Source organism: Felis catus, chromosome B4, assembly GCF_018350175.1.
Source record: "Felis catus isolate Fca126 chromosome B4, F.catus_Fca126_mat1.0, whole genome shotgun sequence".
Lineage (NCBI taxonomy): Eukaryota > Metazoa > Chordata > Mammalia > Carnivora > Felidae > Felis > Felis catus.
Genome location: NC_058374.1, coordinates 60,119,307 through 60,133,048, shown reverse-complemented (window position 1 = coordinate 60,133,048; position 13,742 = coordinate 60,119,307). Strand labels below are relative to the sequence as shown.

Genomic DNA, 13,742 nt, shown 5'->3' with positions numbered 1-13,742 from the left:
ATTACATTACGACCAATGTTATCAGTTATTACAAATAGTCACTGATGTCCTGATGTCTTTGAGCACCATTTCTTTTGCAACTGAGTCCTTCCTCTGAAACTCCTTCAGTGAGTTCTTTTGGTAGCAAAGTGTTTCAGTTTTTATTTGTCTGAAAATGTATTTTAATTCTCCCTAGTTCTTCAAGGGTATAGACTAATAGATTGACAGCTGTTTTATCAAAGCCTATCAAAGATATTATTCCACTATTTTCTGGCCTCCATCATTGCTGTTGAAAAGTCAGGTGTTGGCCTAATTGGTATTTCATTGTGAGTAATTATTATTCCATTGTGGGTAATGTGTCTTCTCTCTGCATGTCTTTTTATCTTTTGATGTTTGCAGCTGTAACTAGGTACAGACTTTTTTTCCTCTCATTTTGCTTTTTAGTTTGGTTTATTTTTACCAGACCTGTGTCTTTTAACAATTCTGTGAAGTTAGAGAGAGAGAACGAGAGAGAGAGAGAGAGAAAGAGAGAGAGAGAGAGAGAGAGAGAGAGAGAGAGAGAGAGAGAGAATCCCAAGCAGGCTCCATGCTCAGCTCAGAGACCCATGCGGGGCTGAATCCCATGGCCCTGGGATCATGACCTGAGCTGAAATCAAGAGTCACACGCTCAGCCAACTGAGCCATCCAGGTGCCTCTCTTTTGATCTTTTTATCAATTCAATTTTTGACTTCTAGAAATTTTATTTGCTTCCTTTAAAAATCTTTTCGTGCATCTCTAGAGTCTCATGTTCTTTCCTCATATTTTGAGTCTTCACTTCTATTCCTTTAAACATATTAGATATAGTTATTTTATATTCTGTGCCTGATAGTTCCAACATCAGAAGACTTTTGGGATCTTTTTTCCCTGTTGTTTCTGCCATCTCTTATTCATGGCGCCTTGCTTCCTTATATTTTGCAATATTCAACTGAGTTATTCCTTTTCCTTGGATATTTATCTATGCAAATTTTTGAGGCCTGGATTTTATTTTCTTTTGCTAGACATCTAAGGAACAATATCACCAGTATGAATAACATTTTTTGCTTAACTTTGTTTTTTTTTTGTTCTGTTTTGTTTTTTGTATTGTCAGTGACAATATGAATTCACAGTGACAATATGAATTCAGGCTGGAGGTCCCAGGGAGAGTCAGTCTGTTACTTGCTGTCAGAGAATGCTTTGACTTGGTTTAAAGGTCTGAATATTTCTTACTTTCCTGCATCTCAGGAGTTTTAAAAGATATTTTTATCCAACATTTTATTTATTTTATTGGGAGAGTCATTTACAGCATCTAATCTGCCATATGGGATAGTCTGGATATGGAATAGTCTTATAAAATTCCAAGTTGATGCAATTTATTTTTGTCAGTAGCATTTCTTTTTTAAGACGAGGAGCCAAATGACGAAAAAGCCACACAATTTGGACCAAGTTTTGCAGAATGAATAACTGAGAATTTATCACCAGGTAAAAGAGACTGTGGCTCTAACTCTGTGACCTCCATGGCACATAGAATATGACACTTGCCAGCTTTCTGGAGTCACTATCCTTAAGGTTTATAACCATTGACTTTGAAATGTGAAATGTGAGTTTTAAAAGAGACTTGGATGAAATTCCTCATAGTGACTTAATGTTAATAAACAAGTTGTGTTGACTTCAGTGTAAGATCTACTCTGGGAGTGGTTCCTACCTGATATTGGATAGAAAGGAAAGCATAAAGTCCCACTGATGGATGTAACCAGCTTTGCTGTGCTGACCCCCAGAGAAAACATCTCTCTTTGCCTTCTTTTTTTCCCTTTTGACTTGATCAGTTACCCTGTAGTCAGAAACAGGTATTGTTTTCTGAGAATATTTCTAGAAAATAGTTCACTTAGGAAAGTCTGTGAATAAACTACTCTTAATGCCAATAGCAAGATGGTAAACACTGTGTCCTAGAAAAAGATAGAGGACTGTATCCTGTTTCTCCCTCCATGCAACACAATGAAACCTGCTGTAGTAAGAGTTCCTTGACCAAAGGAATTAAAAGAAGTAAGCCCTATACTCAGCTGATGCTTTATGTATCCAATGTAGATCATGATTTCTTCCAGCTTAAAAATGTTTCATGTCTTTGATTTACTGCAGGCTGCTAAAGGAAATTTCCATTATCTCTGACAAAGCAGTAGCTGAATGTGGCCTCCTCACTATAGGGAGGGTAGCTCATGGATAGTGATGGCACCCTGCCTCCCCCAGGTCCTGATCAGGAAATCTAGAATGCTGGTCAGAGAGACCACTCGCGCCGTTCAGAGTGCCGGTATAAAAATCTCACAAGCAGCAAATGGGTGAAGGGGAATGGGAGATACAGGCTTCAGGTTGTGGAATGAATAAGTCATAGGAATAAGAGGCACCGTATAAGGAGTATAGTCAATGATATTGTAATAACGATGTATTGGCTAGAGGGTAGTCACCCTTGTGGTGAGCTTAGCATGAAGTCTAAACTTGTGCAATCACTATGTAGTATACCTGAAACTAATGTTACATTGTGCGTCAACTATGCTCAAAAACAAAATCTCAAGTAGCAGCTTATTCACTGACTGAGTTCCCACTGTGGTCTGGCATTGTTGCCACGGATGCGAGAGTGAGCAAAACAATCCCATCTGTGCCATCCGTAGGGACAGTTCACCGTCGTCCTCTGGTGGGGGACAGATGAAAAAAGACAATTCCATTATTAGAGTTTAATGAGGGCCTGCATAGGAGAGGTAGAAACTGCTATCTAAAGTGTCTCTATGTCCACTTTGTTGGTTTCACATTGAGCTTTTCAGCCCGAATTGTAATACATGTCACAACAGAGCATATAAAATGGCACACTGGAAATTATCTCCCTAACATAAAAGAGACATGGATGGTGGGGGAGGGTGGGGTGGGAAAGGGAGCAAGGAATGATGTGATGATGAAAATACTATAATCACTTGACCCTTTTTGACCTTTCAGAGAAGTCTTAAATATGTTAATATCAAGGGAGGCCGCTCAATAAGTGAAACATTGGTACATTTGTCTGACATAAAGTGGGAAAAGGAAGTAAAGAAAACTTTTAGTTTGGAACTAAGGAATCAAATTTTAGTATATTTCCATGTTCACAAAAGTCTTATTTTTAAAATTAATTCCTTATGTAAAGAATATTTTTAAGGCGATGAAAATAACCCTGTATGATATCATAATGCTGAACACATGTAATGCTGAACACATGTCATTATACATTTGTCCAAACCCAGAGAATATGCAACACCAACAGTGAACCCTAACGTAAATGAGGGACTTTGGGTGACTATGATGTGTCAATATTGGCTCATCAATATAACGAATGCATCGCTTTGAGGGGGGGTGGCTGTTGTGATGGGGCACACTATGCATGTGTAGGTGCCGGAAGTATATGTGAAATCTGTACCTCCCTCTCAATTTTGCTGCAAACCTAAAGCTGTTTTAAAAATAAAGTTTTGATTCAAAAAAAGAATACTTTCCATCTTGGATGTGAGCTCTGAGCACCCCCCCTTTATAATACAGCCATGTAAGGAAATATACACTACAGACTAAAAAGCCCATCAATACACAGGCTCCTTAGCACTCAAGAATGTTGGGAGTTTTCTTAGGGATAATAGTTAGGTAAAGCTTAGCAGTCTTGCTGGAGCATTAAGACCATTTTATCGCCTTCAGAAGCCAACCCTGAGTGCTGGCTTATGGCACCAGAGGCCCCCCTACACGCACCTTGTAATTGGGTTCTTGCTGCTTGCCAGTACCTGGACTTCCCTGTGTTCTCTCTGCTTGAGCTCTGGGCATAAAACCAGAGTTTGATAGTTAAGTATTTTGGCGACTGTCTCCCTGGTGACTGTGGTTGGAAATAATCTTTGACCTTTCCTCTATTGTTTATAGTGAAAACCTGACTCCAGGCTTACAAGCTTTCTTCTGCACTTTCCTGGAAAAGCAAGGTTGCCATATTTTCTCTTGGGCCCTGGCCATCTGGCCCACTCGCCATGCATTGTTTTCTTGGAGCAGGAGATCAGGGCAACCACCATTCTCTGGAGGGGAAGCAGGTGAAGGGAGGTGGGGGAGTGGGAAAGCCTAGTTAAGGAATATTGTGAGCACAATGCTTGCCAGGATAGCCTGGTATGATGAGAAATCTTTACTTTTTCATATCTTCTACCATATTCTTCTGCTCTGTGTGCCTTTCTCATCACTAGTCCTATCTAAAATTTTGACACTTAATTTCTCTTACTGAGAAAAAAAGTCTGTATTTAGTTAAAATCATCACATTATTGAGAGACCTAAGTTTCAAGTAGGTCCTGACAGTGCTTCACACTGTCAGGTCACAAGGTTAAGTTGTCTTAACAAACGGGACATAAAAGAGGGTTTTCATGAGTCCTAGGAAAATGAAATGTTATTTCTTAGGATACAGACTGTATATGGGATGTTGTGTGCAAACTCTGGGTGCTGGTGATAGTCGATGTGAGTGGAAGTGAGTTAGGCATCAAGGAAAGGAGGGATATTACATAAAAGGACATACTCAGCCTATCTCATACATTTTGCTTAGGGCAAAATTAGCACCCATCACTTAGCATACATTTACCCAGAGGTAATTTTCCTACTTACCAGCAGGGGAGTGTAGCGTATGGTAGTCAGGTGATTGCTTTTTTTTTTTAAATTTATTTATTTGTTTTGAAAGAGACAGTGTGAGCTAGGTTAGGGGCAGAGAGAGAGGGGAGAGAGAATCCCGAGCAGGCTCCACCCTGTCAGTGCAGAGCTTGACATGGGGCTCGGTCTCACGAACCGTGAAATCATGACCTGAGCCAAAATCAAGAGTTGGATGCTTAGCTGACTGAGCCGCTCAGGAACCCCAGGTGATTGCATTTTGAAGTCTCCTTGTTAAGTAGGAAAACCAACTGGCTGTTCAGCATTAATTTGGGGACCTTGGTTTTGCAGTAACCTTTGAACAAGATGAAACTTCATGCGGATTTTTATTGGTAGTTTAAATAGCTTGTTAGACTTTTATTTTTTTTAAAGTAAACTCTACCCCCAAAATGGGGCTTGAACCCACGATCCCAAGATCAAGAGTTGCAAGCTCTACTGACTGAGCCAGCTAGGCATCTCAAGATTTTTATGGTTGTTGTTGATTCCATGACAGGTTCAATTTTCACTAAGTTAAAAAGGTATTCATTCCTGATTCCCCCCCCCTTTTTTTTTTTTCTGTTTGGTTTCTAGTTGGCTGGTTTCAGTTTTTAAACTTACCTTCAGGCACATTTGTCCAGTCATGTGAAGTTCCAGGTAAGCATGGCTTCTTCCACAGGAATCAAATCTGGCCCTTTTCTGTATCCCTACATCCAAATCCTACTGGTTCTACTTTCAAAATATAACATATTCCTGAATCAAGTATGTCAACATTACCATCTTAGTCCAAAACGCCATACCTATTTCCTAGACCATTGAAATAACCTTGAAACAGGTTTCTTGTCCTTTGCTTCCCACCCACCCAGCTGTCAGGTTGAGCTACTGAGTCTCCAAAGGTTCAAATGATAATTTTTTTTTTCAAAGCACTCATCTTGGTGGTCACCTCCCTTCCCCCTATTACTTTTTGCCTTATCTGGATGGTCATCCTTGGGTCATCCCCTGACAAGTGATGCATGGAAACTAGAGATTGCATCATGTAAGAACAAATTGCTGCTGTGGAGTGTAGAGTTATGAAAAGAATATTCTAGTTCATGTTTTTTTGCAAAGGATTTTTGCAAAGGATTTCACCAATAAGGGACTCTCCCCTTAAAAACTTATGCTTCAAAATAAACAAATTCCAGGACAAAAGTTTAAGGTGATCAAAGACTCCCAAGGGTATAAGCAGAAGGTCACATAACTTATGAGGAAGAAGGTCCAGGAATTATCAGGCACAGATAGACTTGGGGCTATATAAACTAATACGATGACTTCAATAAATATGGTAGCATTAGATACAGGGTCAGGTTGAAAGAGGTTCCCTTCTCCAGCCGATCTCAAGTATGACTGTATGCATTACATCTATAACTGTAGCAAAATGAATGCCAGTCTGCAAACTCCACTGTGTCAGAAATCTACATTTATTTTTTTTATAATCTAATTTCTGTTTTCAGCCCTCATTCCTCCAATGCAGCAGAAGTTAATCTCTGCTAAATTGGGCTAAACTGAGGATTTCCTACCACCCTTCCTAGAGTTGCCTCTAATTTCTGGAGGATGTTCCAAGTGACAAGAGATGGGGCATGGGGGATGTCGGTCGGGTTTGAAGCTGGCCTCTGGCCATCATCTGTCCATGCTGGCTGGCATCCACTGTGATGGCCAACAAGGGGAACATAATACCTTCACCCCCTGCGTCTCCCACAGGGACTACACCCTCTTAGCTATCTGTTGGCCACACCTGATGGTCGTTTCTCTTTTAGGCCATTCTTGCTCTTTCCCTTTGATCTGAGAACACACAAACCCATCTGGAGCTTCAGTAATTCCCCCCACTTGAGTGGGTGGGGGAGAAGGGGAGGGGACAGCCCCTGTTCAGAGGCTACATTAGCACTATGCTCTGACTTCTTTCTAGCATGTCTCCTTTCCCCACACCTGGGAAAGCTTTGTGTAATCTCGGGTGAGAACTCATTCTCTAAATTACCAAGTAAACTTCTATATCTTATTTATGCCCTGCATATTTTCCCATTCTCCTTGGGGCCTGAAGTTTGAAGACTTAAAAGCCAAAAGAAATTCATTTTTCCTCTGCTGTTAACCTCTTCTGCCTGGGGGTAACAGAACTCAGAATAATCTATCTGCTGTTTGAAAGAGGGTAAGAATGAAGAAGTGGAGAAAATATTAGGGGAAAACATTGACTAATACTTTAGTATTAGTGGTATCCTACCTCATACTGATCAGTTCCCTAAACAGAGGTAGCTGGAATAGCCTCTGAAACAGACTAAATGTTTGGATGTATGCTGATACATATAAGCTGTAATAAAATACATAGGAGCTCGTAAGAAAAAATATTATTTGTAACAAATGGAAATTATTGAGGATATAATTAGATTACATGGGGTCCATCTGCTATCATCTGACCTTGGAACCTTAGGTTAATTGCTTTACCTTTTTTAAAAAAAAATTTTAAACGTTTATTTATTTTTGAGAAACAGAGAGAGCGAGAGAGAGAGAGAGAGAGAGAGAGAGAGAGAGAGAGAGAGAGAGCGAGAGAGAGCATGAGTCAGGGAGGGGCAGAGAGAGAGGGAGACACAGAATCTGAAGCAGGCTCCAGGCTCTGTCAGCACAGAGCCTGATATGGCGCTCAAACTCATGAACCGTGAAATCATGACCTGAACCGAAGTCAGAGGCTTAACCGACTGAGCCACCCAGGTGCCCCGATTGCTTCAACTTCTAAGCATGGCTTTTCTCATTTGTAAAGTGGAATAATAACTCTACTTCACAAGTTTTTAGTAAGATTTAAATTACATGAAATAACCAAGATGATGCATGATAGTCACTCAGTAAATGCTTGTTCTTTCATTCATCCATCCATTCGTGTGTTCATCCTTTCTTTCATCAGGTATACATGCCTTACTCCTGTAATAGTAAGGCTATAGACACTGTTAAAAACTTTTTGCAATATGAACAAACACCTGTTGGGTAAAGGGTGTGACTCTGACCTGGCCATTTGTCTCGACCGTAATAGACATATGCCCCAAGTAAGATCAGTGAAGGTAAGCCATAAATTCACTATTCCCACAGATCTGATGCACAATACTCATGACCAGGATCTTCTATTGCCCCTAATGGTTTCTAGTAAATGAGCTTTGTGCAGAAATAGTACCTTTCATGACCAAGAGCCTTTAACTCTGCTATTGTAGACAATAGCATCCCCCTCACCTCTTCTCTGAGTGTTACCAATGACATTTTCCTGGCTTCACGTAAAGAGTTGAATGGGATAAAATCTTACACACAGAGCAGAATTCATAACTATTCTTTTTGTTTTAATTGACGTATAGTTTTCATACAATAAAATGAACAGATCTTAAGTATTCAATTCAGTGAGTTTGGCAATTCCATACACCCATTCAGCGACCACCCAAAACAAGAAGTTAACATTTTCATCACCCCCAAAATGACCCTCATGCTCCTTTCTAGTCAATCCCCATTATGGCAGAATTTTTTATTGTAAAATCTCCCAAATGTTCTTAGGGATGTCTTCTACTTAACATTTGTACTCTCACAACTCTCTTCCATTGGAAGTAAACTAATGAGAGGCTTGCATGCATCCTATCAATATTCAGAACTATTCTATGTGGTAGGAACTATTATTCTTCTATTTTACACATGAGAAAACTGAAGCTTAATGAGATAGAATAATTTACCCAAAGGCCAAACAGCTCTTACTTCCTCAAGGTCTCCACATCTCTTACTCTCAGAGCTGGGACTTGAACTCAGATTGGGCTGATTCTAGAACCTGACTTGTAAATCACTATGCTAAAGAGCAGATCCGTCCTGAGGTGTAGCTAACAATTGCAACTTTCCTGGGTCGGGATTCTGTGCATCTGTTATTTTGACAAAAGGAGAAAAAGTAAGTTGGTTGATTTAATACTTTCCATTTCTTTCATGAGATCCTTATAAGCTCTGTTACTCTTTCATTAACTTGTGCCTGCAAGATTTGTACCAGTTGACTGTTAAGAACCATGATAGAGATCATCATGATGATGACGGTTATGAAGGAAAACATTTTTGAACACTGGCTATGTGGCAGGTGCTATGTAAAACACTGCCTCTAAATTTCTTGATTTAGTTCTCCTAATGACTTTCAGGGTAGGATCTGTTATTAGCAGTTTTACAAACTAAAAATTTGCAGCTTAGAGAGCCTGAGTGACTTTGCCCAGTCCTGCACAGTGAGAAAGGGGTAGAGCTCACTCTGAATCTTGTCAGGCTGGCCTGAATGCCTGTACTCACCCACCGCTGAAAACAGCCTGTTAATCCTCTATGTATGTCCTCAGTCTTGTTAATAAAGAATGGTCTTGGTTCCTGCCTGAACTGGATTTCACCAGTATAAATATGTGAGTGTGAACTCTGCCAGCTGGCTCGCTTTTAGATAAGATCCTGTTAGTCCCAAACACTTAGCTCCACCTGTCTTCAGAAACTTGGAAAACAGCTGGCCTTTGGCCAAATTGTGAGGTAGATGAAATTTGTCTTAGGCATTTGATCCTCCTCTGCACTCTGCCCATCCCCTCTGAGTATCCTGTCAAACAAAGACTCTTCTTTCAATTCCTGGAGCCCAAGTCTTGCCAGAGTTACTGAGTCCTTCAGCCTCTGTCTGTTAATGTGTTCAGACCCTCTGATACGCCTCTGACTCCTCCCCTGCCCCAGCCTGTTGATTTTCCCGTCCGTAGCTGAACAAATTTTATTCAAGCTTTCCCACCCAAGCCTGTGCTAATGTCCTCCTGGAGGGTTGGTGAAGGACCTCCAGATGCCTGAGGCTTTCTAGAGCGAGGACCCTTATTTATTTTGGCAACCTCGGTGGTGTGGCTCCCAGGACTGATTGGAAAGGAAGACAAGGCAGCTTTAGTGGTAACAACAGCCAATCATATAGCATTGAATCTAAATACTTAATATGTTGTAATTTATTTAATCCTTACAAGAGTCCTATGAGGTCTTAGTCAAGGCTCCAGCAAGAAAGAGGAGGCACACACAGATGGAATTCTGAAGAGAATTGAAAGCAGAAACTATTTGCAGATGTGTAGGCAGATTTAAGGGAATCAGTCAGGGATATTGAAGCACCCAGCAAACTAGCTGCCTTCAGAAGCTGTTCCCACTCACAGGCTGAAAAGGGGAGCAAGGAAATGGTGTAACTAGGGCCTGATGAGGAGCTATTCTAGGAAGAGCTATTTTGAGAAACCGTCTGCAGTCATGGAGAGATGTGGCCAGAGCCTTGGTGGTGTGACCAAGGTGGTGTGGCCTTGGTGGCCATCTCTTGGGGTGAGATGACAGGTGAAGTGAATAGTTTGGGGTCGATGAGGTGTTGAGGGAACAAACACTCTAATGTTCCCTTCCATCTTCCAATTTCCCTGTGGCTGAAACAACTGGAAGCCTGACATCAAGGGAATCTCAGTGATATAGGATTGAAGTATCAGTCACCATGGGGCTCAGTATGGGGCAAAAAGACAGAGAATAACCAGTCCATGAAGAAGCTGTGGCACAGAGAGATTAAGCAACCTGTCTTAAGTCACACAATTAGGAAGTGGCAGAACCAGGATCTGAACTGAGGTTGTCACATCTGGTCTGGTGTGGAGGGGTTCTCCCACACTTACATAGTGTCTTACAGTTTTCCCAAATGCCTCTGGGAAAGAAAGATTTTAGAAGGCTTATGCAGAAGTTATTTTGGAGCAGGTACCCCAATCATATTATTCCTACTGAATTGGGATCAATTCTAGGATCAGGCATTTGGTACTCAATAATGGATGGCACTGTTGGAATGAATCTGGGCCAACCATGGAAACTCACATGGGTCTTATGTCACTGGCCACAGAGAGGAGCCCCTATTAAAGAGAAAAAGTTCCATTCATCTGTTCAAAATGTCCCTGTACACAACAGACCTCTGGAAGAAATGACTTCATGACAGATACAGGTAACACTAGTAGGCCTTGACCAGTTCAATGGGTTAAGGACAACTAACATGGTCAAGTTTATGAAACAGAAAGATTATGAAATAGTAAGTTTGTCAGAAAACCGCTGATAAGATGGGGAGAATCATTCTGCCTCAACATAGGAGAAACTGAGACTTGTGGTTTCTGTGTGAGAGAAGCCAGTACTCAATTTGAACTTCTGAAAAAAAAAAAAAAAAGAAAAAGAAAGAAAGAAAAAGCCACCCACCTGGGTTGAACCCAATCAAGGCAGACCAAATGATAGAAAATACAATCATTGTGTGGAGACATTTCCTGTGAAATGAGAGGACGAGGTATGGAAAAGCACTCTTTTGTGAAAAAGAAAAGTCAAAGAAATGAAATGATTAGAACACATCTTTTCATATTAAAGAAGGAAAGCTCTAATGATAGCCTTTTATTGTTTATTATCTTATTTCTAATTAAGTTTTTGTTTTCTCCTTTGTAAAATTAGGCAGTGAGCTGACACTTTTTATATAAACCAGACAACGGCTTCTGTGAAGGAAAATGGTGAGGCTGGAAAGAGAGTGGAGGCCCAAGATGATGCACCAGAGAGTAAGAAAAATACCATACCAATATTTCTTGTGTAATTTAGCAACAAAAATGTGTAGCATGTAATAGGATACTGAGGCTTCGCATTATTGCTGTAATTTGAGAAGCAAAGTGGTCTTACCAACCTAGCATTCCTATGATAGAACCCTGTGAAAAGTAAATGACGTGCACTCAGCTTTTGATCAACTGAATATTATATGCCTAGAGAATGCTCTTTTCTACTAGACATTTTTCTCTCCTACCCTTTGTTCAAAGAGTGTTCTCTTAAAATTCTTTCCTATTATTTCAAATGTGGACATTGGCTTTAGGGAAGAAATTTTCATTATTTGTCAAAAGGGTATAATTTAATTGGCTTAACAGTCTTTCTAGAAGTTAGCAATTTCCAGGAGTTGGTTATTAACAATGTTTATTATACAGTAGGGTTTCAGATTACAGTTGGTTTGTTACAAGCCGTAAATACTGGAGGCATACTATATATAAATAGACATGCATACATGAGGAATGCACTCCCTATCTTCCTTTCCTCTGGACTCCACATTTGTTGGGATTCTGTGGGACTGACCACGTGGGGGTAGAGACCATAAAAATTTGTCAGAAGGGCTCCATTTGAGCAATGATATCAGGAAAGGAGAGTCAAAAGGTATATAGTCTAATGTACATGTATCTAATCCTCCCAAGGGCTGGGAGTTTATACTTGCATTTAAAAGTAAAGAAAGTAAAAATTAAGGAAGTGCTGGAGGCCCAAATGAAGTTCAGTCCCTTTGTGGCTTCTGACCAGAGAAAGAACTATAAAAGGCATTTCGACATACCTTCCCACATGCACAGGAAGATTATGCCTTCCCCTCTCTCCAAAGAGCTGAGACAGAAGTACAACATTTGATCCATGCCCATCTGAAAGGATGATGAAGTACAGGTTGAGTGAGGACACTACAAAGGTCAGCAAATTGGCAAAGTAGTCCAGGCTTACAGGAGGAAATACGTCATCTACCCTGGTGAGAGAAGGTGAATGTCACAGCTGTCCATGTGGACGTTCACCCTGGCAAGGTAGTTATCAGTAGACCAAAACTGGACAAAGATGCCAAAAAGATCCTTGAACGTGAAGCCAAATCTCACCAAGTAGGAAAGGGAAAGGGCAACTATGAGGAAGAAACAATTGAGAAGATGCGGGAATAAAGTAATGTGATATATGACTTTAAATAAAAACTTAAAATGAAAAAAAAATTAAGAATGTGATAAGAATACCACCATCCAATTTGTAAAATAAAAGATTAAATTGAATAATGTCCTTAATGATCCTAGAACTGGTTTACCTTTAAAATACTATTTAAGCCAAGGGCATTTGTTCACAATTAATACATACAGGAAGTGGCCATGAGGATGGTCTGTAACCATTCAGAAATAAAGTATGATCAACATCGTTTTCCTATCCGATTTATATATAGTGGTGTGGTTAATGGGATAGAGAAGAAAAAAAAAGGAGATTAAAAGTAAGCTTTGTGTCTCCTCTTTCATACTTTGGGAGGGAGGGAAAAAATAGTTTGCTGAGCTTTCACAATACATCATCTACCTGTTAACTGTCCTCGAGTTAGGGTGGAAAGGCAGTTATCCTTCATGGGGGAGGGGTGGATAACTGCTAACCTACAGACTGTAATTTTACAATAGCATTCCCCTGTAGGACTTCTTTGCTTGCTAGTAAAACTGGGTTTCCACAAGGCGCACCCACTCTTTTCATTCACCCAGTATCCTCTGCTAGAATCTGGGACCCATCATTGGGAACCACATGTCTCCTGGCACCAACCCATCCTCAACAGATAGCTGCCTTCCCACCCTGCAGTCCACACTCCTTCCTGTGCTCTCTGTGCTCCGCTTGCCTGAGTCCTCTTTGACCTAGATAACCGGACTCTTCAGAGAAGATGACACCCGGCATGAGGGATGAATGTTGCCAAATGTAGGCAATTTTAAAATATGTCAGTGTTAGATTAAAGACACTAATACTAGAAAATCAACATTTGCACTTCTCAATTCAGTATTAACTTCTCATTTATCTCTACATATCATGATTTCAATGAATGTAACTTCAGCCAAGTCAGGATGCTGAGCAAATGACATATTTAACAGAGAATAAAATGTTATAAGCAGCTTCATGACTGTCTTGATATGGAATCCCATCCGTCAAATGAAAATATTGTAATTACATTTGAAAGTCATTGTATTTTGCTCTATCTAGTCATCTCATTTTTATTTATTTTTATTTTAGAGAGAGGAAGAGAGAGTGGGAGAGAGAGAGAAAGAGAGAGAGAGAGAGAGAGAGAGAGAGAGAGAGAGAGAGAGAATGAATCTCAAGCAGGCTCCACGCCCCGTTTTATTCCATGACCCTGGGATCATGACCTGATCTGAAATCAAGACTTGGATGCTTAACTGACTGAGCCACCCAGGCACCCCTTATCTAGTCATCTCCTTATTACTCTCTGCTTTCCCTCTCACCTCCACAAACCCTTCAAAAATAATGGTTAATTTTGGGGC

The 13,742-nt window shown here is 40.4% G+C and overlaps 1 pseudogene; it reads left to right on the top strand.

Annotated features, from left to right (window-relative positions):
• Window positions 1-11,964: 11,964 nt before the first annotated feature.
• On the top strand, window positions 11,965-12,392 carry LOC123386558 (annotated as a pseudogene).
• The last annotated feature ends 1,350 nt before the right edge of the window (window positions 12,393-13,742 follow it).